Source organism: Aethina tumida, chromosome 2 (genome assembly GCF_024364675.1).
Source record: "Aethina tumida isolate Nest 87 chromosome 2, icAetTumi1.1, whole genome shotgun sequence".
Classification (NCBI taxonomy): Eukaryota; Metazoa; Arthropoda; class Insecta; order Coleoptera; family Nitidulidae; genus Aethina; species Aethina tumida.
The window spans coordinates 7676018-7702782 of NC_065436.1; the positions used below are offsets into that span (position 1 = coordinate 7676018).

Consider the following 26765-nt stretch of genomic DNA (forward strand, 5'->3'; position numbering starts at 1 on the left):
GTATCTAGGATTCAAACTTTTATTTGCATGGTAATGTTAGACCTTTTTTATTAATCACTCCACTTTTGGTACCAATTACTCCTTTACTAAAATACATCTAGATTGATCACTGATTCCTCTAATTTATCTGTCTATAAAAGGAGTTTATTTTTTGTTGCGATATTTTATTATTGTATTTGTATTTGTTTATTGTTTCATATTTGTTAGTAACATTGTAAACCATTCTTGAGGAGCAATTTAGGTTTTTAATAACGTTATCAATATTTCTTTGAAAGTGAGTTTTTCAGTAAAATACTATAAATCCTGTTAAGAATAAATTTTTACTAAATGCCCAAAAAAACGAAGAATATTGAAATAGATTTAATATACTTACTAAGTAAATTTTGAATTATCCTTATATCAAATATATTAAAAAATATTTAGTATTAAATTTTGTGTTATTATCTGAACACCACTGTATATTGGTTGGTATATTTCAGTGGCACAAAGGATTATAATTGGATTAAATAATCAAAATTAATTAATAAAACTGTATGATATTCATTTCATATTAGTTATTAGGACAAATAAAACAATTTATAACGAAACGTTAGTCTGAAAATATTCAGTAAATATGTGAACGCCTTCCTGTGAAGGCAACGTGCAAAATTTCTCCGCTCCTATTTCGTGGGAACATTGTCTTATGCGTTTCCTGTTTCATTCAACAGTAAAAGTTATTGATTGTGATTAAGCAAATTAATATGTTACACGAGATTATCAGAGCTTGGTGTATTTACTTGACCAAAGATTGTCGAAATATGAAAGTACTATTGTCGATGAGAAAATTCTCAATTAATTGATTATATGTTCAATAAATATGAAAGGTTGTTTCAGTAGTAAGTAGTTTGGGATAAAAAATATTATCTTGTGGATCTATATATTAAAATAACTAAAATTTTGTGGTTGCTCATTGCCACTCTCTTTGGATTGTAAGTATCTATTAGTTTAATTTAACCAGCAAATCTACAAACATATCAATTGATAATATGTACTTAAGTCCACCGCCATAAAAAAATAATAATTTTGTAATGATTTTAGAAAATTAGTTGCCTAAGGAAAAACTAAATTGGAAATAACCACAACTGTTATCTCAATAAAACCTATTTTACAACTGTATTGTAATATTTATGAAATATGGTTGTTATTAATCAGTTAATTATATTAAAAACAAAAGTTTATTTGATAAAATATGCTCCTTTTATAATTAAAAGATAAAAAGTTAAAATTAGGTTCCACCGAGATTTGAACTCGGATCGCTGGATTCAAAGTCCAGAGTGCTAACCATTACACCATGGAACCTTATGAAAAAATTTGAAAGTAACGAAATTTTGGAAGGCTGATTTGATAAAATTAAAGGGGACAAATTATTTTTAGACGTTTGAATAATAACTTCGACAAATTCGCTAATAATGCTTAATTATCAAAGCACACATTTAAAATGTGAGTTTAAATTTAAAAAAGTAAATATTTTTAGATACTTTAGTTATTCTAGTTATTAATATATGTTTGTGGTATAATTAAGGAACAAAATGGAGAAAGCCTATTATTGAATTTATGGTAATTATTACATTTAGTTAATACAATTTTTTTAGCTTTAGTTTGAAGCACATATTTAAAATATGGGTTTAAATTTAAAAAAGTAAATATTTTTAGTTCCTTTAGTTATTCAAGTTATTAATATATGTTTGTGGTATAATTAGGGAAGAAAATAGAGAAAGTCTATTATTGAATTTATGATAATTATTATATTTAGTTAATACAATTTTTTAGCTTTAGTTCACCGGTTAATTTTATTTATCAATTGACATTCAAAATTTGATAAAAGAATTATAATTACATAATATTTGGACAGTGTCAGTTATAAAATATTCATATTTAGGTCAAAATAATTGTCTAAAATTTTATTATTGTTGTTGTTTTAATTTTTGTATTACAAAAGTAAATTAGTAAAAAAATATGTAATAAATTATTTATTCTGAAAAAGTTTTCTTTAAAGCAACTTACAATTAAGTAGTATGTCATATTTCAGGACAAAAATATGACAGGTCCCACCGAGATTTGAACTCGGATCGCTGGATTCAGAGTCCAGAGTGCTAACCATTACACCATGGGACCTTATACTGAATATTATAGGTGGATGAAAACTGGGATAAAAATTATTCCCTTCTGGAATTTTCTATTAGACAAATTTATTCAACCATTGGGAAGGATCCGTTTGATTGATTTTATGTACAGATATAGTACATAAGCACATTAGGTAATGTAAGGGTGTAAGAATTTCTGTCATTTTATTGGAAATTACTATTACATTATCGTGAGCGTCACTGATTATTATTATTAATTATTTACGACAAGAAACGTTTGGCGGTTAATATAAATGAAAAAATTATCAGTATTATTATTGACATACATTTATAAAGACATTACAAATTAATTTGATTATAAGAGGAATGGTCGCAAACTTATTTTTATATTAAGATAAATTAAAGTTCATTAAAATTTATTAAATATATAATAATATCAAATTTATTATATATTAAATGATATAATTGATATAAGGGAACATTGGAATCATTCAGACAAGATTAAACGATATCCCATTATTATTAAATAATATTATATATAATAGTAATTCAATTTGTGCATCAACTATTGTTTGTATATAAGTATAAATTTAAAAGTATACTCCGAAATGTTGTTTTTTATGAAACTAAATAATGTAATTTAATTTTCGTACTTGAAGCAGCATTACAAAATAAATATGTTATTTTCTTTCTAATATACAACATTCATATCCCTCTTTATCCCATACATAATTAATTGAAATATAAAAAAATAAGCAATAAGTAAGAAATGTCAGTAACTATATTCGGTGTTATTTTCAAATAAGGTTTGTCAATAAATATATTTACGATGTGTTCACAATTACCAACAATAATAAGCAATATATGTGTATAAAAATTATAATTTGCCGTTTGTCAAAATTAATTGTAGTCATTTATAATGTCTTGAACATAATTACTTAGAGAGACGCAATAATTTTCTTAATCACCTTATAACAGTATTCAATTAGTTATTCGATCTTTTTCGGTTAATAAATACTAAAAATAATTATTATTATAGTCAATATTTTACAAATTTATAGCACAATTGGAATGTTGTTACTATTGTTTAAAATTGTGTCTAATGCAAATGCTTTCGTTGTACTTGTTTTGACAAAATCAGATAAATAGGCCTAAATAATAAAATAATTGGATATTGTCACAAATTTATATTAAATTTATATATTAGTTAAGCATTTTTTTAAAATATTATTCAAACAAACATAAACAATAAATAGTTTAATCCGTAATAATTTTTAGAATGGTGAATTATATAAAAATGATTGTTTGTTTTTATCCTTATATTAAAAAAGCATAAACCCCTCGAAAAGAATTTACCACTAAAATAACAAAACTGATTTTAATTTCGTTTATCTTCTGTCAGAAGTCATTTAGGAGCTGAATCAAGTGGTTGTGGAATGATATTTGTCACATTTTTGGCAAAAAAGTCACGTTAAAAAATTCAGTATTTTCGGCACTAATCCAGATTTGATGCTCCTGACGCCCAAAACATTCTTGAAAATAGCATTCTTTTGATATGCCAACATAATCAACAAGATCGCTTATTGTTAATTGATGGTTTTTAAGCACCAATTCCTTTTTTTGACTGACGTGATGCTCTTCGTTTTCAATGCGTTGTTTTCCATTTTTGAATATTTTGTAATAATCAAATATTGTTGTTTTTGATTGAGCTTGATCTTTGAAAACCCTTTGCATTCTCAATGTTTTCGCAGCGGTTATTTAATTACATTCCGTTGAATATTTTCGGACATTCTAAAAATCCGATAATTCACTTTTTGTGTCGTACAATACTAAGAGTAACTCAAACATTCATGACATTTATGACCTGAAATTTGACATGGATGTCATGTGTAATAGTGCTATGAACTTAAAAGAAAAATATTTTGGCAAACATAATTACCTACGTAGTCCAGAATATGTATTATTTTCGAATGCATGAATGAATGAACCACATCTCAGGGGCTTTATTGATAACTTCATCGTGGGAGTGATTAAGGAGGTTGAAGCTTTACAGCTCTGAAGTTTTTCTGATTGGTTTTTATCAAATTAGATATAAATTATTGGTGAAAGTCCAACACAAGTCTGGGTAGGATTTTGGGTAGTCGTTTCATTGATGAAATTTGATTATACCTTTGACTTATAGAAAACACCACTATTAATTGGCTGATGATGGCCGATGATACCTCATAAAATATTTTGTCAATATCTTCCTTCTCTATTAACTAGATACACTAGTACACTTCTTTAAGTTACCAAACTGATTGTGATGTTCTACTGAATAGTATATATTGATATTTATGATGGGGATTTACGTTCGTTATTGTAAAAGCAGATTTTAATGGTAAGTTTAACCAATTAACATAATTTCGGGTTTTTCCTATCTATTGTCAAGAACGGATCTTAGCCCTAATACAGTTAATTAATATTTATGAATAGGTTTTTACATCAATAAATTATTTACAAAATATGATATTAAAATTAATAATCAAATATTGATTACTACTTAAATGTAACAGTTAATAAAATGTTAAAACATACCAATTTTTTCCTCATTCACTTTTAATCCTTATATCTCCCATTCCATTTACAGAACTGATTTTACTACCATTTTTATCCTGTTTGTGTAAATAAAACTATTAAAAGTAATAAAAAAGTTTTCGGCATAAAAACTATACCAATTTAGTTTTCATAACATTGGTGTCACTTCTTTTGAAACCCTAATAAGGAAAAGAAATAAAGCCAAACAGACAGGTAGAAATCCATCCAATTTGATTAATATTCTTCTATTACATTAAATGTAAATAATTAGTTATCACAGCTTTCATGTGCTTACGATTCAACCTGTACTTAATTGATTATTTTAATTAAATGAGTTATCAAGAATTTAGTATTTGATAATTACATACGGTGTTGTTTTCAAACAAGCATTACCAATAAATTTATATTTGCTATGTACGTGTGTATGTTTAAGGAATATTTGTTTTATAAAAATTATTATTTGTCGTTTGTCTTCAATTCCAAAGTAATTATAGAAATTAATAATGTATTCAACACTTATAAAGACGCAATAACTTTCTTAATTACATATATCTGTATTCAATTAGTCATTTAATTTTTAGGTAGGTGAGTAGTAAATCTTTGTCAATGTGGTAGTTAATAATTTATTACGTTCTTTAGTGAATTATTGAAATATTCTAATATATTGTTTAAAATATTTTAATTTTTGTCAATGCAAAATATTATATTCATACAAATAAAATAATAATGTTTCTATTATTAAAAAAATTCAATTCGTTTATTACATAAGTATAATAATATTTGTAATTTATAATACAAATTTTATATTATTTTATTTAAGGAGGTCATCTGTGTAAGTTGTGTAAAAAGCTAAAAATTGTAACAAATTAGAGAAGCCAAAAAAGTTAGAACATTAAAACATGTCCGAAAAATACTATAGTATCAACACAAACAATCGAAGTTATTTATTTCGTAGTTTTTTAGAAACAAAATGTAAAATGTAAAATGTAAAATGTAAAATGTAAAATGTAAAATGTAAAATGTAAAATGTAAAATGTAAAATGTAAAATGTAAAATGTAAAATGTAAAATGTAAAATGTAAAATGTAAAATGTAAAATGTAAAATGTAAAATGTAAAATGTAAAATGTAAAATGTAAAATGTAAAATGTAAAATGTAAAATGTAAAATGTAAAATGTAAAATGTAAAATGTAAAATGTAAAATGTAAAATGTAAAATGTAAAATGTAAAATGTAAAATGTAAAATGTAAAATGTAAAATGTAAAATGTAAAATGTAAAATGTAAAATGTAAAATGTAAAATGTAAAATGTAAAATGTAAAATGTAAAATGTAAAATGTAAAATGTAAAATGTAAAATGTAAAATGTAAAATGTAAAATGTAAAATGTAAAATGTAAAATGTAAAATGTAAAATGTAAAATGTAAAATGTAAAATGTAAAATGTAAAATGTAAAATGTAAAATGTAAAATGTAAAATGTAAAATGTAAAATGTAATGTAATTTAAAATTTAAAATGTATTTTGTATTTAATAATTCGAAATCTTGATAAATAAAATAAATATTTACTGAAATAGAATATTTGTTATTCTGTCTACTTTTTACCACTTTAAATGTCGATTACTTTCCAATTTTAAATAGCAAAATTTTTCATATCATCACAGACGTATTTTGAATGGTTCAAATTTCACATTTGACAAATAACATGAATATGTATAATTTGATATCTACAACACTACAAAAATAAACTTTTATGAAATTAAAATAAATAAATAAACATGTAAAACCATTTGATCACACGTGTGACAATATTTACGAGTAGAGTGATCATTTTCTTCACATTTTTTGAATAAGTTACACCTCATCAATAGAAAATGGTGTTCATAACAAAGTTACTGACGTTTTAAAATGGGAAAAATGTTAATAATTTAATATTTATTTATAGATGTTAATTGCTACTCTTTTGTTTTGTTGTTTAAATAAATTAAACTCAAAAAAATAAACGAAAGTAGCAAAAATATTCAAATTCCAATGAGAAAACTGCAGAGAAATACAGCTTTTACTTTTTCATAAACCTCTAATGAATCAGTCAGGTAATCACCCTGAATATTTATTTAAACTAAAGAAATCTTTAAACTACTAAAAATCGACTTTTTGCCTATTAAATAAAAAATTTTAATTAAAATTTTATTTTAATTCTATTGAGTTAAAAAAATACATTTCAAAGACATTGGTATTTTTACTACATTCCTATTGGATTAAAAGGTCGACTAAAATTGTGATTAGAAAAACAAAAATAAAATCAAACAAACTGGTATCTAGACCTCCATGTTAGAATTTGATTAATATTCTTCTGTTACGAACAGACCCATGAAATGCATTGTATGCCAATATGCAAATAGTTGGGGTTATGCGATTATTTAATGGATAAGTGGTAAAAATATATAGACTATACACATCCAGGTGACTGAATCCGTGGGATAGATATGAAGTATGCAAATCAGAGAGGTCCGTCCTGACGTAGGTACTTAAATTGTCAAAGGCCTCTCTCGATCGATCTACGTGATGTTTTAAATTGTTCCCCAACGGAAACGTGTGATAATTGAATTACATGTAAATAACATGCTAAAATTTTATTGTGCTTGATTGGCACTTCATCTAGACCATGGACAACATAAAGGATTTGCTGGAACAGATTAATTCTTCAGAATTAATTCAGCTTCTAGTTCCAATTCCATGTTGTAATGTTCAGGAATAAAGAATACGAAGAAATCTTTACATTTTCTAATCATTAGCTAATTATTATAAATCATAAAAATGAGTAATTACTGCTTTATCATTGACCACTTGATGAAATTCAACAATCTATTAAAACTTAAAAAAACTTCATATAACTATAATTAATTAATAACAATTGAATTACAATATTTAACTCATTAAATATAGTGAAAAGCTATAACTGTTTTCTTCAAAGCAAAGGAGGTATTAATTAAAGATTAATAAATGCTTTGATGTTCGATAAATATATATTTCTATTAACATTATTAACACTTTTGGCACTCCCGTTTAAAAGTTTTAAACGGGAGGACTGCAATTTATGTATGTAATTATTATAATCACACACATGTCTATCATTGCGAATTAATTAACGACATAAAAAAAATTTAATTGTTTAGTGGTTGCCATATTTGTTGGATGACTAATATTTTTTATGACTAATAAATGCATTGCAATTAATTCAATAATAGCGTATATCATTATCTTCGTTGTGTATAGTTAATGGATGTACCAATGATTCACAACCCGCAGTCGGTGTGTTTGGTTTTTCTTTTAATGGAAAAAATTTAAATATGTTCATTAATTCAGTATGAAATTTATGGGATGGGTGTGAGAAGTATGAAGCATACTTTGGAGGTTGCCAAATGTTCAATATTATAAAATTAGTGGGGCCATTTTTGAGCTTGCCAAATTTATTTCAGCACTTATAAAAGTTTTTATATATTATTTAAATATATTTGAATATACTTATGACATCATGGTGTAACTAAAAAAGCACTTCTAAGTGAAGAACTGCCAAACATCTTAATACAACATCCAAATGAACGGAAAGGTTGAATTTAATACTTAGCATGGAACAAAGCCGGTGTTGGTCGAGTTTTTTTAAATAAGTTGTCATGTGGTATAATAGTAGTGTGTACAAGCCACACCTGACCAATTATCGTAGTGATAAACATTCACTCTAGAGTGGGCCCATCAAAGACAAAGTTCTATATTTGCCTTCCCACGACTTTAACTACTTAAATACTCGACCGTAGCTGTAACCTCTCGCTTCTGACAAAAGAAGTTCTTTAGTTGTGTTTGTGATGTGGAAATGATGAAATTTCTTAATGTTGTGTCCACTCTGTAAATGTACACCAATTAGTTATTAAATACTTAAACGTTCAATGGTTATCGTTAAAAATATACACATATATAGTTAGTGTCAATATATATTAAGAATAAGAGAATAAATAAATTTAAACTCTTTCAAACTTGAAAAATTCAACATTTTTATTTTTTTATCTCAGTAATATAATATTAAGGTACATTATGAAGATTAATTATTGAGTGTAGTATTAAAAATTATAAGAATATTTATTTATTTGTATAATTAAATTCTTAATGAAAATATTATTTTTTCAATTGTAATAAACTGATTTAAAGTTATTTTTATTCTAAAAATTATGTTATATTAAGTATCAAAATTTAATTTTGTACTGACCTATTTTATAGATATTAAAATTTATTTGTATGTTATATTATTGTAAAAATTAATTAACAATTAAACAGAATATTAATAATTATAGGAACTTATTTTTATTTCAATTACTTTCTTAATAAAAATGTTTTTCTTGGTAACTGTAATAAGCTGTTTCATAAGATAATCTACAATAGACAAATATAATTTATAAGTATTTATACCAGATTTTTTTCAATTATATTAATTTCGAATATTTAATATAACTATTATATTAAGTCTCATATGTGGTATTAGAAAAAGGAGCATTTAATTTCCTGTTATTATATTTTTGCAAATCACCCATCTTTTGTTGTTAATTATGAAAAAAGTCTAATAAAATTACACAAATATAAATTATATTTATCAAAAATAATTACCGTTTCGATTTCTAACTTAAAAAATTATAATATATATATATATATATATATATATATATATATATATATATATATATATATATTTGTTTAATTGAGTTTTATTAAAAGTATTTTTTCAGCTGATTCAAATTTTTTAGTATTAGAATTAGCATTAAACAATTTTTGTTAGATAAATATACTTTATGAGTATTTATATCAGACTTTTACATTAATATTTGACAAAATGTTTGTTAATAATTGACAAAATGTTAAATTTTATAATTATAATTAAAATATAATTTAATCAGTATATATTTATACAATTTGTTAAGTATCTCCCAAACTAAATAAACAAATTTACATTTTACTAGATTTTTAACAATTTTTTTCTTAATGTTAAAATTTATAATTATTATTGTATATACTATAATTTAATATATATTTATACATATTTATAAAAATTGTTAAATAATTCTAATCTAAATAAACAAAAGTAAGATTCTTAACAATTTTTTTTATAGTTGGAAAATTTAATAATTTATTTATGTTTTTGAATTTATTAAAATAAATATTCTTAGATATATTTACATTTTCTTATTTAACATTTTCAATCTCAAAATTTATATTAATAATTAAAATATATTTTAATCAATATATATTTTTAAAAAATAGAAATTGTTAACATTTATATTTATACATAAATTAGTAGAAATATTGTAACAAATATTAATTTACACATATTAAAATTTACAGATCATACACTTCTCTGAAAACGATAAATATTGTTATAAAATTATTTAAAAAAAGTCAAAAATTTAATCATCATGAATTAATTTTAATTCTTCTGAGTTAAAATTTAAATTATTTCTCTATATTTTTTTAAAATATTTTATTTAATATCTATTAAATATATATTTTTTCGATAATCAAATTTACATTTTTATATATTCTTAAGAATTTTTTTTAACATTTTCAATAAAATAACAATTAATATTATACGTTACTGACAAAATGTTAAAATTTATAATTATAATTATAAATAAATCAAATTTTATAAATATAATTTGATCAGTATATATTTATAAAATTTGTTAAGTATCTCCCAACCTAAATAAACAAATTTACATTTTAGTAAATTTTTAACAATTTTTTTCGTAATAGTTGGAAAATTTAATAATTTATTTATATTTTTGAATTTATCAAAATTAATGTTCTTATTACATTTTCAATAATTTATCAAAATCTCAAAATAAAAAATATATTTTAAACAATATATATTTTTAAAAAATAGGAATTGTTAAAATTAAAACAGTTAAATAAATAAACATATTTACATATTAGATGTTTTTCCTTAATTGAAAATTTAATTTGAATTTATTAACATAAATGTTCTTAGACGTATTTACATTTTTTCATTTAACATTTTCAATAAAATAAGAATTAAAAATGTCTGTTATTAAAAATATTTTAAAATTTATAATAATAATTAAAACATATTTTATATTGATTAATTATTACTACTACTACTATTATTATCTATTACTTTTATTATTATTATTATCAATTTTTTTGTAAAAATTTAATAAATAATTAATAACATTTTTTTTAATAAATTTGTGAATTTATTAAAACAAAAGTTCTTAGACATAATTACATTTTTTCATTTAACATTTTCAATAAAATAACAACTGTCCTTATCAATATTTTAAAAATTATAATAATAATTAAAATATATTTTATATTGATTAATTATTATTATTATTATTAAATTAAAAAAAAATAAAATTGTTAAATGTCTTCTAATTTAAATAATTCTTCTAGATACTCTGTCTATAATTTTTCTTTAATAATTGTAAATTTTTATAATTTATATATAATGTATATTATTTTTTTAGATGTATTTACATTTTTTATTTAATATTTTTGATTAAATATTTAAAAATGTTTTTTATATCTACTATTATCAAAATTTCAAAATTTATAATAATTAAAATATATTATTTTAATCAATATATATAAAAAATAGTAACAATAATAATTTTTAAAATCTTTAAATTTATAAAATTATCTTGAACTAACGCTGATAATATTATATAAAAATATATTTATATAGTTTAAGAATGTACTGTTAATTTTGACATTTTTTTATTTACTAAACACACATTAATAAAACTATGTTAAATAGTTCGTAAATAGGTATCTCGTTTAAAAATGATTACCCATAACAAAAGTACCTTAAAGAAATTTTAAAAATATGTAACATACGAGAATGTGGACCGTGAATCCAGTAAGTTCCATGGGAAGAAAACTTTTGAGAAAATTTACTTTGACATATCCTTTAATTTGCATAATGACTGCACTTTTTGTACGGACCTGGAGAAAGCTTTTAGCCCGAGGCCTAGGTAAAAAAAAATACCTCACACTGAGACCCTTGCTCCGTAGTAGAAGGGTGTCCTCATTTGAATATCAGTTCGGTAGTCATATGCAAAACAATATGTTCCATTCAGCTCAAAAATTAATGCGGACTATATTGATTTACCCCTTTGAAAATTATTTAAAATTTAGAAGGCACGGAGGAATTTTGTGCGCCGTGGGAATGGTGGTGTGATAAATAAAAAACCGCTTTTCTCAAGGTTCAATGCGTATTATTTATGCATAGGTATTTTTGTTTGGTTGCATGTATGTTATTAAAAGTAGGTTCAATACACAATTGTCGTTAATCACAATTGACAATCACGCATTTTAATGTTTCATTTTCGTAGTCTTCATATTTACATGCACATTTTAACATTAAGTATTGCCAAAGAATACATGAAAAGTAAAATCTAGAAAATAGAAATGTATAAAATTAAAAAATATTAATTTAAAAAAGTTAATTAAACGTAACGAATTTTAAGTGATAGTTCGAACCTCACTAATTAAAAAATAATGTAGTTGAGCGACTTTATTTAATAAAACACAATCGCAGCATCCTTTTGATTTATAGCCAACAAATCATTGTGGTGCAATTGATTGATTACCCGCCTCGGCTAATTTATATTTAATTGGAGCCATCCGTCTTTAATTATATTTTGCAAAGCTCGACAACACATAAGGTCAGGTTGTTATTTCGTATTTATTATTTTCCAGTAACGTCTGTGGTATCAATTATAGTTAGTTGTATTTTTTGTTGAATTTGAAATAACGGAACATCTGATTACTATTTTTTATGTTGTAAGTTGAATAATTTAGTATCATTTGTATGGCTACTTGTCTGATTTAATTTATTTTAAAGATTTCATTTTTAAACTGTGACCACATATGTGGGTTTTATTTTTGGTGCTGCGTTGATTACTAAAAATAAATCATAATTATTGACATTCAAAGTTAATAATTTTATGATAGATATTCGATATGACATATGATGTAATAATATTATTGAACATAAAAAAGTTTACTAGCGCTACATGATATTACATTTTTATTTATGGCGGTATTAAAACTTTTAGGTTGTTAAAATATAAAAATCCAATTTACGATTTATAACCTTTTAAATATATGTACATTCAGTTACCAGATAGCTTATTAATTATAATAATTAATATATTTAAACATTCAAATTTATTATTAACTTAAAAATAAAAGGAATTCTTAATTATTTACTAATAAATCACGAATTTATTAGGTTTTAAATTTTATTATGACGGGAAAGAATCATTAAATATAAATTAACGTGTAATATGTTAGTATCGTGTATACATATATTAAATGTAGTATAACTTCATCTAATATATAAAAAGTGAGTGAAAACATACAGTGATGAGAATATTAAGAATGGCAATAAAATAATAATAAATTTAAAGAAGATATAATTGGGGAAAGAAACAGTAACAAAAAACCATACAACGATTGACTTTCTTTTCTAAAAACCGAAATCAGTCAGGGAACACAAATACATGAATAAGCTATTTCATGAGAGGATAATATAATCTAACTCTAACTATTAAATCTACAGAATAGTTATTAGTACCAAATTAATACCGAATCTGTCCTTCCACTGAGTTATATATTAATATAACAATAAATAAGTCAGTTCACTATAATACATTATTCAGTTGCCAGATAGCTTATAATAATTAATATTTTAGATATTCAAGTTAATTATTAACCTAAAAATAAAAGGAATTCTTAATTATTAAAAATAAATCAACGTGTATACATATATTACATATAGTGTAACTTCATCAAAGTGATAAAAAATGAGATTATTTTCTTATATATACTAAAAATTAAATTAAAGAAAACATACACTGATTAGAACATTCGTGTGGAACACCAAGAATGGCAATAAAATAATAATAAATTTAAAGAAGACATAATTGGGGAAAGAAATATTAACAAAAAACATTTCAACGATAGACTTTCTTATCTAAAGAATAAAATCATTCAGGAAATACATGAATACGTTATTTTAGGAGAAAATAAGATAATCTAACTCTAACTATTAAATATACAGAATATTTATTTATTAGTATCAAATTAATACAGAATAAATTAATATAATTATAAATAAGTCAGTTCATGACAATCAATGAATCAACGAAAACATAAGGTTTCAAACATTAAACAAGCTTAAATAATTATAATATTATATTTAATATGTTGGACAAAGGTTACTAAAACTTCATTATAAAATGAAATAGAGATTTAAAATACTGTTAAAAAGTGTACAAACTTGGAAATCATATTTAATAACATTGTAAGCTGATTTTTAAAATGACGAAGAACTAGTGCTGCTGATACAAAGAAACTTTGTTCTTCGTGTACATATAAAAACAAATATATAATTACTGAAATATAATACTAACAGATAAAAGAGGGAACATTTTAAAACAATTATCAAGATATAAACCACATAATTTTAGTTAAGAAGCCTATAAATAATGGTGTACTGATTCACAACACTTTCGAAGCGATTACAATCTCTTCTGAGTCTCTTGACCTCTCACGTCGAGAAAAATACCTAATGTTATTGTTATAAATTTGATTTTTTTTATTTCATAACTTTTGTGAATTTTTTTTTAACGTTGAAAATATTAAAAATGCAATTAAGAATGTAATAATTAAATTGATGATGAAGAATATTAAAAGAAACTTTTGTAAATTATTTATTTATAAGATGAATATATTAATTATTCTTTTTTTTTTAAGTTTATTGTGTTTTAATGAAATTTTAGTAAGTTTTGTTTAATAAAAATATCAATAAATGGAGTTCGTTAACAGATTTTATACATTTGTTTCTCACTCATCTTCTTAATTATAATCGAATTAGAAACAATTAAATTTACCGTTTTATTAATTTCCTGGTAAACATACAAATTTAAGATTTGTTATTGCTTGTAAATAGATTTTATATATTTTTCCCATTTGTGTACATCATCTTGAAACAATTAGCATTTTAGAGAAATTTTAATTAGTTTTGTGCAGTAAAAATATGAACAAATGGATACCGATTTTTTTTAAATTAAACACATTTTATACATTTGTCACTCACTTATGTGCACCCTTATATGAAACAAAAATTCAATAAAATTTACTGTAATATTAAAATCTTGAAGCTTTATTATTTTAACTTTAGAAAAGTTTTTGGAAGAATTTTACTTGTATGATGATTGTGTTAATTATTTTTTTTATATTCTTATTATACTTTGGTGGTATTTTAAAAAGTTGATACCAATATTTTGAAATTAAATTAATTTATACATTTGTTTCTCACTTGTGTGCATCCTTTTTCAATTATACTTAAATTAGAAACAATTATAGTTTTTGGTAGAAACAAAAATTCAACTTTGGAAAAATTTTGAAAAAATTGGAGCCGAATAATAAATATTATTGAAATTTTAAAATATGAGGTCTAAAATACTGGAAATTAAATTAAGAATTTTCAGTTACAACATATCCATATAATAAAAAAAATTATGATGACAAATTTGATTTTATTCAAAACTGGTAGAATTTAGAGAAGAAAATCTTGTAAATGGTTAGTTCAAAAAGATGAAATTTTAAGTTTTGTTTAGTAAACATATTAATAAAAATACACATATAATTTTTTGAAACTAAATAGATTTTATACATTTGTTTCTTACTTATGTGCACCTTTATTTTAATTATACTCGAATTAGAAACACTTAGTTTATTTTGGTAGAAACAAAAATTCAGTAAAATTTACAGTATTATTAAATTCTTGGATTTTATCAAATTATTGTAAAAATGAAATGTTCTTTTAAAAATAATTATTTTTTTTTTTATAAAAAAGTAAGTTTAATAAAAATTAAAGCTTAACAATATGAATGTAATTTTAAAATAGGTAAATATTTATCTAGAATTACGACGTAGATATTGAACATTTTTTAATTATTTTTGTGACTGAAAATTTATTTATCATTATTTTTTGTTAAAAAGAAAAATTTTGTAAATTTGGAGCCCAATAATATTATTAAAATTTTAAAATATAAGGTCTAAACTATTGGAAACCCAATTAAGAATTTTCATTTACAATATATCAGCGTAAAAAAAAGTATAATAACAAATTTGATTTTATACAAATTTAGAAAAAAACCTTGTAAATGGTTAGTTCAAAGAGATGAAAATTGGAGAATATATTATATTATGATTATATTAATGATTTATGTTCCTCACTTATGTGCAGCTTTTTTTAATTCTACTCGAATTGGAAACATAATAGTTTTTTTTTTTTTTTTTTGGTAGAGACGAAATTTCAGTAAAATTTACAGTATTCTTAAAAAAATGGATTTTATAAAATTATTATAGAAGTTACATGAAATATATTTGTATGAACTATAAAGCTGCAAAAAATTTATCCATACTGAAAATATTAATAAAAATTAATTAGCTTAACAATATAAATGTAATTTTAAAATATCAATTCAGAGTTACGACGTAGGTCTTAGAACACTTAATTATTTTTATGATTCGAAATTTATTTATTATTTTTTTTTGGTAAAGTTTTTCAATATTCTTTTGTACAAGCATACTATTTATTTCAGTATTTCAATATTTTCTGAACACAAAAGTACGAGTAAGAAAAATTATATATATATATATTTTTTTAAATTTGGTATGAACCCTTTTCAGATAACTGTGTATTATTGCTCTCAAAAAAGAATTTGAGAAAACAAATTAAACATTTGAACTAGGTAAGAAGTTTTAAATTGTTTAAAAAACAAAAGGTCCAAATGTCAAATTAAAAAAAAAAAAACATACTTCATGTATGCAACGTATTCGTATGGTACACATACGCCAGCTGCGAGGCAGTAGGATTGTATTAGTTATGCATTAATTTTTATGAATACGATAGAAACATGGCCATATAACTCGTTTACTAAAGATCAACAACGCTTCCCGCGATTCTGACAACAATAGTTCAGCTAAAAACAATAGACTGACGGCTCACAACCCTTCCCCCTTTCCTGTTATTTTTTTTATTTTATTTTTTTTTTTTTCGAAGGCTTAACGCTCACATTCGATTAAGCACAGGCGTATAAAAAAAAATTCAACAAAAAATGCATTATACAAATTCAAATTCAATTGTTCTCTATATTATCTGAATTAATTTTTATATTAAATTATGTGGACAACTGTCGCTTGTTTTTTATGCCGTTTTTTTCTCTTTAGTATGTAGATCAGATAGGCATATTTGTCTGTCGACGAACGTGTGCAACGGAAGATGTCATCTTGCCTACAGCTGTTGTATTCCGCATATTGACCCGGGGGTATGCAAATGAAATTTTTAATTTCATATATAAGTTTTTAATTTAATTATTAGACAACCGAAGCATCCATCGCTCTTATACCACAATACAATTTTTGCCTAGGACTTTTTTTACAAAATGAAAATGGAATAAAATTATTAATAAGACTCATGACAGTTTGGAAAATGTCACCCAGGAAACATCGTTTTTTAAAAAAATTATAATAAAATTATTATATTATTATGACACCATTTTTTGAAACTGAAAATTTTGTATTTATTTCCACTTTCTTAGATAATAGTTAATCATTTATTTAATTCTTAATTTTAAATTATAATTATATTTAATAAATATGATGCAAAGTAAAATTAAAAATATTTACAGTGATGGAAAAAAAAATATGAAATATTTAATTGTTACAAATGTAATTTAACTTAGTAATTAAACAAAATTTTATTAAATATGGTTTAAATTATAAATTTTGAAATATGCAAAATTATTTATAATAATTATATTTAACAAATATGTACAATAAAAAATAAAATTAAAAATGAATGAAATTTTTTTTTATTTATTTGTTACAAATGTAATTTACTGTTTTCCTTAATCTGTTGTAAATTTGAACAAATCTAATTTACTGCAAGATTGGTTCATTAATCAAAGAAAAAAGTATAGTATATTTTATTAATATTCATAAAAAATTAACAATACCTCATATATTTTATTACTGAAAGTAATAAGTACAATCAAAAAAGGTATCCGATAAAACGACCTAAACAAAAGACGAAGAGTGGCAATACTAGTATATCGGACTGTAAATACATACTGGAATTTGTTTAACTCCATTACAATAGATATGATATATGCCAAAGGATACAAATCCAATTTTTAAAAATATTCCATACTTTTTTCCACCACTGTATTTAAAACAATATATTTAATTTAACTACATATTATTAATTATAAATTAACAAATATGTATTTGGTTTTTTAATTAATTAAATCGTTGTTTATTTTAAAATTTATTTATGCTAAATAGAACTATTATTAAGTTAATAAGGCCCTTTTTAAAAACTTGATTTGAAATTATGGATTTTTTAAATACGCTGCAGTAGCGAAATCTATTCGAAAACTCATGAACTAGCTCACCCCTATAAATAGGATACTTTTTATAACAGTTAAAAAGGGGGAAAAAGTACAAGCAAAGGTAGAAATTATTTTAAATAATCAAATAATTCATTATACATTGTATTATTGTATGTATATCTTGTATCATTCATTAACTGTGAATAAAATTATGAAAATAAATCACAATTTAAAAAGGAAATAAAGGTAAAATAAAGTGAACAGTGACAGTAATTAAAATATAAAAAAACATTTATATCAAGTAATTTAAATAACCACCCTGCATATAAGAGTACAATTTACTATATTGTTAAAAGCTTATGAAATTATTATTTGTGTTATATATGCTTAAATTTTAAATAATTGTATTTTTTTTTTTGGTAATAAGAAAAATTGAATAAAAATTGGAGTCTAATAATGATATTGAAATTTTAAAAATTGGAAACTCAGTTAAGAATTTTCATTTATAATATATTAGTGTAACAGAAATAAGTACAATGACAAACTTGCTTTTATTCAAAATTGGTACAATTTAGAAAAAAATCTTGATTTATTGAAAAGGGTAAAAATTTGAGATTCATATCATGATTATGTTAATTTTTTATTTTTAATATTTTTTCTAAGACACAAAAATTCAGTAAAATTACAGTATTAGAAAGGTGCAAAAAATATAAGTAAAGGTAGAAATTACTTTAAATAATCAAATAATTATTTACTCATTTTATTATTGTTTGTATATCTTGTATCATTCTACAACTGTGAATAAAATTTTAAAAATAAATTATAATTTAACAAGGAAATATAGGTAAAATTAAGTCAACACTGGCAGTAATTAATATTTAAAAAACACATAATTTATATTAAGTAATTTAAATAATCACCCTTGTGATTGTTATGTTAATTTTTTATTTTTAATATTTTTGTTAAGAGACAAAAATTCAGTAAAATTTACAGTACTGGAGACGTGGAAAAAGTATAAGTATAGGTAGAAATTACTTATATAATTAAATAATTACTTATACTTTTTATTATTATATGTATATCTTGTATCATTATACAATTGTGAACAAAATTTTGAAAATAAATTATAATTTAATAAGGAAATATAGGTAAAATTAAGTGAACAGTGACAGTAATTAAAATATAAAAACTATACATAATATATATTAAGCAATTTAAATAACCTCTCTGTTTATAATGGTATAATTTACTGTATTGTTAATAGCTTATAAAATTATTGTTTGTATGCAACGTTTTGTGGTTGACAAAAATTCGTTTTATTTATGCTTAAAATGTAAATAATTGGTTTTTTTGGTTAAAAGAAAAATATAATAAAAATTGGAGCCTAATAATATTATTGAAATTTTAAAACATATTGAAATTTTAAATATATTCAAAAAGGTCTAAAATATTGGAAACTCATTTATATTTCTGTAATAAAAATAAGTACAATAACAAATTTGCTTTTGTTCACAATTGGTAGAATTTAGAGAAAAATCTTGTAAATGATTTGTTCAAAAAATTGAAATTTATGATTATGTTAATTTTGTATTTTTAATACTTTAATTAAGACACAGAAATTCAGTAAAATTTACAGTATGGGAAAGGTGGAAAAAATATAAGTAAAGGTAGAAATTATTTTAAATAATCAAATAATTACTTATACATTTTATTATTGTATGTATATCCTGTATAATTCTACAACTGTGAATAAAATTTTGAAAATAAGTTATAATTTAACAAGGATATATAGGTAAAATTAAGTGAACAGTGGCAGTAATTATAATATAAAAAACAAACATAATTGATATCAAGCAATTTAAATAGCCACCCTAATGGATATTAATGGTAGTTAATTTTAATTGTGTGAACGCAAAATATTTTCAAGCTTAAGTATGCAATAAATAAAACAATTAAATAAAAACAATATATATGCACATTTAGTATTTAAATGAACTCTTATTGATTATAACAAATAAGCTATTCTCTATAAATAATTATATATTGCACTAATTAATTCATCAGCTGCAATTCTTAATATATTTTTTTATTGTAAATGGATAGGAGAATTCTTATTTCACCTGCTTATAATATAAGGGTACAAAAGGAAATTAATTGAGATATTGTATCACATAAGTGTCAAATTGATATATAAATTGCCTCAGTATATTACTGTAGTGAATTTTGCATCCGTTTCAACGATACTGTAATTTTTAATTAACTGCATTTTAAACGTTATTAATTTTAATGTCACTTGAAATAATTCATCTTAATGGCATAATTACAATATTGCTGTATCAGAAAATCTTTATCGTTGTTATGAAGGATTGAATTATGTTTTATGGTGGTACTCAGATGTATATCTAAATTAATCACTAGTAAATGTTTAATAATAACTTTGAACCGTTTGTTGGTGTTATTATTATAGTAAACAAAATATTTTTCATAATTTAAGGAAATATTTTGATGTACTTACTTTAGTTAATATCATTAGAAATATGTGATTAGTGTTTTTCCAGCCTAGACTACAAAAATAATGTCTTACAGTCCTAGTAGGGGTAATAAAAACTAATTCTGCAGCCGATTGCAAGATAAATAATGCTAGTAAGTAAAGCGAACCCGAATCGTCGGACTATTTACGTCCAAATCTAGTAAATAAATTAACTAAACCTTAGCATGGGCTTATGCAGGAAAAGGATAATTGCTCATGTAAATTACGGTAAATCGGACAAATGATTTCTTCCTTTTAAAACAGACATGATAAATTTGCCAGCACTCGAATTACAGCACATTAAATTTCTGGCATCTTTTGTGAAAAACGACTTTTTAGCAAAAGAGGTATCGTTCTGCTTCAGACGTTCGTGTAAAAATCTTTCGGATTCCACTAGATGTTTTTAATCACGCCAACGATGCTCGACAAGAACTCGCTATTTCCACATTTGTTTTAATAGCTCAAAAAATGGACAGTTTTATTTCTGCTAAGTGCGATACAGTCCGTTTCATTATTCTGCTCATTGCTCATAAATAAAACGTGCAAAAAGTAATGTCATATTATAAAGGGAACTTTTCAAGTTTTTTTTAGCTGAATAGGGTTATCATCGCTCTATAGGCCAGATGTTTTATCCTTTACGGGTCAAATATGCATTTTTAACACCTTAAAGTCTCAGATGTCTCTAGTACTAGTTTATTGTTTCTATGATTGTATACGGGAGCTATTTATGGTACACTGACTTGCAATAAAATATTTTCTAATTTGAAAATTCAATGAGATTTCATATCATATTTATTAGTTACAGCAAAACATTTTACAGAAAAATAAATTTAGTAAAGAGTTTGTTTTTAATTTATATTGTGGAAAATCAATAAAGGAGTTCAGCAATTATTAATAATAAAGTTTATTGATTTTATATATAAGAGAAATAGTGATTTTATTATTTGTGATCAGTACAGGGTGCTGAACTCAATTATAGATCAAATGCCTTGAGTGTTTTGTTTTACTTTTACTATTATTATTATTGATATTAAACATTTTCTTTAAAGTTAATAAACTATTGTAGTTTATAGACATTATATTTTTTCCTTATTCTTTGTATTTTACAACTAGAGTTACGACCAAAACTATGTAATCAAGCCACTTTTTTAAATATAAAGTTTTCCTCTGCAAAATGACTTTTTGAAAAAAGGTTCCTTAAACATAATATTGCGTTTGATATTTTTCTATAATATTTGACAAATTAGATTACACTAGTTTATAAATTATAAAAAAAAATCTGCCTTTTATATCACACTATCATCATTTTCCTATAAATTTTAATACACCTTGAAAATCACACAAAAATTTTATTTATTTTTAAAGTATTTTATTTTTAATTTCAGTAGTTTATTTGTCACGTAAAAGTAATAAAAAAATATAAGTGACTGAAGTGAAAGAAGACTTAACTTTGTGATTTATATTACTCCTAAGTATGTATTTTATTTTAAATTATTTGGACAAGTAGAGTTATATTCAAAAATGTCGCAGAAACTCCAATTGAAAAAAAAAATCAAAAATTTATTTTACAAAAATATTTACATAAAAAAAATTAATTATGATTTTCGTGTTTAGTCAATCAACATTTATTTGTCATTATTACAAACGAAGCAACAATGTTTCGTGCTTCTATTGAAATTTCCAGTAGTTTTATGGTTATATAAAAAAGTGGAAAGAATATTATCTCATTATGATGTTTCTATAAATTTTAGTACATTAAATTTGAAAATCACAAAATTTTGTTTATTACAGCCATTTTTAAAATATGTCAGTTTTAACGTTTGAAGAAAGTTAAAATAAAACTCCTTTACAAATTGGTAAAAAATCTGCTTCTTTTATCCTATTATGATTTCCCTATAAACTTTAGTGAACTAAACATGAAAGTCACATTTAAATTTTTATAGAAGCATTCCCAAACAAAAAATATTTGAATTTTCAGATTTGATCCTATATTTTTGCTTTACTTTAACTTTCAGTGTCAGTGATTTTAATAACTTGATAAAGTCGGTTTTTTAGCCAAATTATTGATTGACCTATACTATCACGTTATGTGATTTTGGAAAATCACATTTCGTGCTGGAAGTAACAGAAACCACAAAGTTAAATCCAATTATGATCACAGTTTTAGAGATCACGAAGTTGTCGAGTTAGACTCAAAAGTGTCATAACAACTTTAAATATTCGAAATTTAAAAATTTCTTGAAACGTTTCTATAAGAAAATGATAATTTTTATATTTAGTGAGTCAAAACTTATTGGAAAATCTTAGTTGGACATGAAGGACAAAATGGCTGTAAATCAGTATTTTTGGTCATTATTAGAAAATAAACAACAATGTATTCTAATTTCTATTGAAGTATTTGGTAATTTGACTGTTATTTTAAAAAGTGGAAGAAGAAGCATATGGTGATAGCATCACAGGTGCTTCTGTTGGAAGATTTTGGTGATAAGGTTTCGTCCTATAGAAACGTATAATTTTCTGCCTTTTTATCTCACTATGATGTTCCTATAAATTTTAGCACGTTAAACTTTAAAATCACACAAAATTTTGTTTATCACAACCATTTTTAAAATATGTCAGTTTTAATGTTTGAAGAAAGTTAAAGTAAAACTAATTTACAAATTTGTAAAAAAATCTGCTTCTTATATCTTATTATGATTTCCTTATAAACTTTGATGAACTAAACATGAAAGTCACATTTAATTTTCTTTTATATAAGCATTCCAAAACAACAAATATTTGAATCTTCGGTTTTGATCCGATATTTTTGAGTATATTTTTAAATCTAATTGATCGATTTAGATAAATGAATATTCACTTTAACTTTTATTTATAGTTTTAAGTTTCTTCCAGTAGTTAGTGATAACTTGATAAAGTCAGTTTTTAGCCAAAAAATTGATTGATCTGCACTAGCATGGTATGTGATTTTGGAAAATCACTGCTTGGAGAAACTGAAATCACAAGTAAATTCCAATTATGAGAAAAACAAGCTACTGAAAATAAAAAGCTATGAAGCGACGGTATCAAAGTTTTTGAGATACAAACACGGTGAGAGATTACAGTTGGCTTCTTACAAACATAAAAATTGTCATAAATACTTGATTTTGGTATACCATTGTAAAATTTATAACTTTATAATTTGTCGTTAATTTTTCATTTTCAGTAGTTTATTTTTCTCGAAAAAGTGATATCTTCACTTTTGCCTGAAAAAACGATTTTTTCTAATTATTAAACACGTTGGTATTTGACCTTTTGGACCAATCTTAAAACTATATAAATGAAAGTTGTACAATGTTCATTTTTCTATAAATTGAATTCTTGTTTGGCCAAATCTGTCAATTTAAATTCGAATTAAACTCAAAAATGTTTTACAACTTTAAAAATTAGAAATTCAAAAATTAATTTTGCCAAATGCTTCCATAAAAAAATGAAAATTTTCGTGTTTAATGAGACAAAACATATAAGAAAATCTTAGTGGGATATGAAAGAAAAAATTGCTGTAAATCAGTATTATTGGTCGTTATTACAAAATAAACAACAATGATTTCGAATTTCTATTGAAGTATGTTATTTAGTAGTTTTACAGTTATTTAAAAAAGTAGAAAGAAATATGTGGTGATACGGTTTCATCCTATAGAATTGTAAAATTTTTGTTTCAATCCTTCATCCTATGCTTTTGACCATCGTGAACATTTGGAAAACTGATCTTTAATACTCATAAAATTATTGGAATAATTGGGTGTTTGTATACATGAAAAAATTCTAGAAGAGGATAAATAGTTGATTCATGAACTGAATGAAAATTCTTTTGTACAACCGTTTAAACTATGTTCCCACTTTGCCTTTTCAACTCAGTGTAATATTCATTTCAAGAGTTAGGAAGGAGTACCTCCAAAACCAACAATTTTTATGGACACGGTATTCAGTTTTTGTTAGAAAGATGACAAAAAGTTATATGTTCTTAAGGCCAATACTTTGATTACTGTACTTATTGTATACTAATTGTATGTAAAATAATATTTTATTGAAAATTGAACTCCTTAGGAACTATACAACTCACACTAGCAAATTTACACACTTAGCTATTTGTCTAGAAAAAAAAATAGAATGTGCCTGATGATTTATTTTTAGATGTTCCCATTTTATTGGTAAGTAGCATAGTATAATTATTAATTTTATAATACAGATAAATGTTATTTTAATAAAAAAAGAACCTAGTTTACCATCTAATGTAATTTTTTGATTATAAAAATATAAATAATTACCAATTCTTTAAGACATTATTTAATAACTCAATATATTATTGAGAAGAATTTAAAACAGACTGACTTCAAACAGTGGGAACAGTACATACAAACAAATATTAATTTTAGGGCAAATTCAATAATAAAATGTAATGTAATTTTTGGATTATAAAAATATTTATATTTTATTAACCAATTCCATGAATATCTCTAAGATATTATTTAATAACTCAATATATTATTAAGAATAATTTAAAACAGACTGACCTCAAAAAGTGAGGAAGAGTACATACAAAAAAAATATTAATTTTAGGGTAAATTCAAAAATCATTTTGAAAATATCGAGTTCGTTAAATTACTACGTATGATGTGGTTGTTAAATACTTTTATAATATTAAAAAAGAAAACAAATAACACTCCAAGAGTAGATTTTTATTTATTTTTAATTAAAATTTTGTTTTTTTTTTGGAATAAAAAATTTGGCAGGATATATATGAGATTGGATATAAATGAAATATTTTCTTAATTGATGTATTTTGAACCACTTATTAATATACTGTAATAAATTATTACCAAGCTTTTTTTAAAAAATCGAAATATTGAGCAAATGAAAAAAATATACATATATGTATTATAAATGCATTTTGTATATTCAGTATGTTTAGTCAAATTACTAAATTTTTGTTAACAAGAAATGATATATTATCGACGAAATACAAATGCATTTGAACACACCATCCGTTGAAATTTTATTTCATAAAATTACGTGGTTAGAATAAATGCATTTAACCACAAACATTGGTGCATACAAACATAAACGTTATAGCGGATGAAGAAATATTAAGTTTATTATTGGTTACATGGAATACAATACACGTGTTAGTCAATCGAATCTCGGAACTGCACTACCCAAGAACATTATTGAATTTATCAAAAATTTATTATTCTTTCGCGTTACCACGTTTGTTTAGTGCATATGAATGGGAACATGTCAATTATAATTCATTTTATTAAATTGTATAAATAAAATCCTTTTTTTTTTAATAAAAATATATTATAAATATTTTAATTTTAATATATCAATCAGTATTAATTTTGTTATGTTTTTCTCTAAATTATAAATATTATATACATTTTTAAATCAAACGAATTTATAAATTATAATTTCCATTAAAAGATTAAAAACATTTGAAACAATTCGATGTTTAATTCCAATAAAAATATTTTAAGTTTGAAGAAATCATTTATAAATATTATCGAAATTATTAAGTGAGCCTCTATAATTTTTAAGTAAAAGAATATTTAGTGTGGGATTCTCAAAATTTATATTTTTTGATTTTAATAAACTTTTTGTAAAACATCAAATATATATTTAAAAAAATGTCACATTTGTTGCACAAAACAAAAACTTATTGGGTATTTTTTTAGCCATGAAAATTAAAAAAATCATACTAGCCAGAAGATCCAGAAGTAAAACAGTTTCTTACAAATTATAGGTATAGATTGAAACTATTATTATTATACTTAAATTTCGACCTGGATGGTAATATAAAAAAATAATGTATACTAATTTTTTAAACATAAAAGTATCTACATAACGAAATATATTGAATTAAAATAAACTAAAAAGATCTAAAAACCTTTAACTATACAAAATTTATAGATATATGATTTAGTAGATTTGATTATCCACTTCTGATAAAGTGAAAAAGAACGTGTAACAGTAATAAGTAAATAGTAGAAGTAAAAATCTTGATAAATAATATTTGACAATTTATTTTTAT

The 26765-nt window shown here is 22.9% G+C and overlaps 2 non-coding genes across 2 annotated transcripts; both read right to left on the reverse strand.

Moving 5' to 3' along the window:
- Positions 1–1266: 1266 nt before the first annotated feature.
- Positions 1267–1338, reverse strand: Trnaq-uug (transfer RNA glutamine (anticodon UUG)). Its single transcript has one exon. It is a non-coding gene; the product is annotated as a tRNA-Gln (tRNA).
- A 744-nt stretch (positions 1339–2082) lies between these two features.
- Trnaq-cug (transfer RNA glutamine (anticodon CUG)) lies at positions 2083–2154 on the reverse strand. The gene has a single exon. It is a non-coding gene; the product is annotated as a tRNA-Gln (tRNA).
- Positions 2155–26765: the final 24611 nt, after the last annotated feature.